The following is a 302-nucleotide window of genomic DNA, read 5'->3' on the forward strand; positions in this document are numbered from 1 at the left end:
ATAAAATGTTCAGGCAACTTAAATGTGGTAAAAACAGTAATGTTAACTTTCCACATCGTCATGTCTGAACACCTGCTGTATCTCTGAAGTCAAACCAGTTGTAAAAAGCTGTATGTAAGTCTATGTAGCTGCTGTATGAAGACGTCAAATTGTGCTGACTGGGTGTGAATCACATAAGGCAATAAGTTTACTACATTTTGTGAACAGATCCTGCTGCTTGGTGTCTGCTAATTGTTCCATAGTTTTATAGTTTCTGTGCTTATGTGCTTTTGTATATTTTTTAACCATCTACCTGCCAGAGA

General features: G+C 36.8%; 1 protein-coding gene across 1 annotated transcript in view; it reads right to left on the reverse strand.

Moving 5' to 3' along the window:
• LOC147817803 (uncharacterized) overlaps positions 1-302 on the reverse strand; it is a 17,846-nt gene that overhangs the window by 2,197 nt on the left and 15,347 nt on the right. The gene's annotated exons all lie outside the window — the stretch shown is intronic.

This window comes from Seriola lalandi, unplaced genomic scaffold (genome assembly GCF_002814215.2).
Source record: "Seriola lalandi dorsalis isolate HSWRI2012SDOR001 ecotype SW California unplaced genomic scaffold, Sedor1 jcf7180002054887, whole genome shotgun sequence".
NCBI classification, from domain to species: domain Eukaryota; kingdom Metazoa; phylum Chordata; class Actinopteri; order Carangiformes; family Carangidae; genus Seriola; species Seriola lalandi.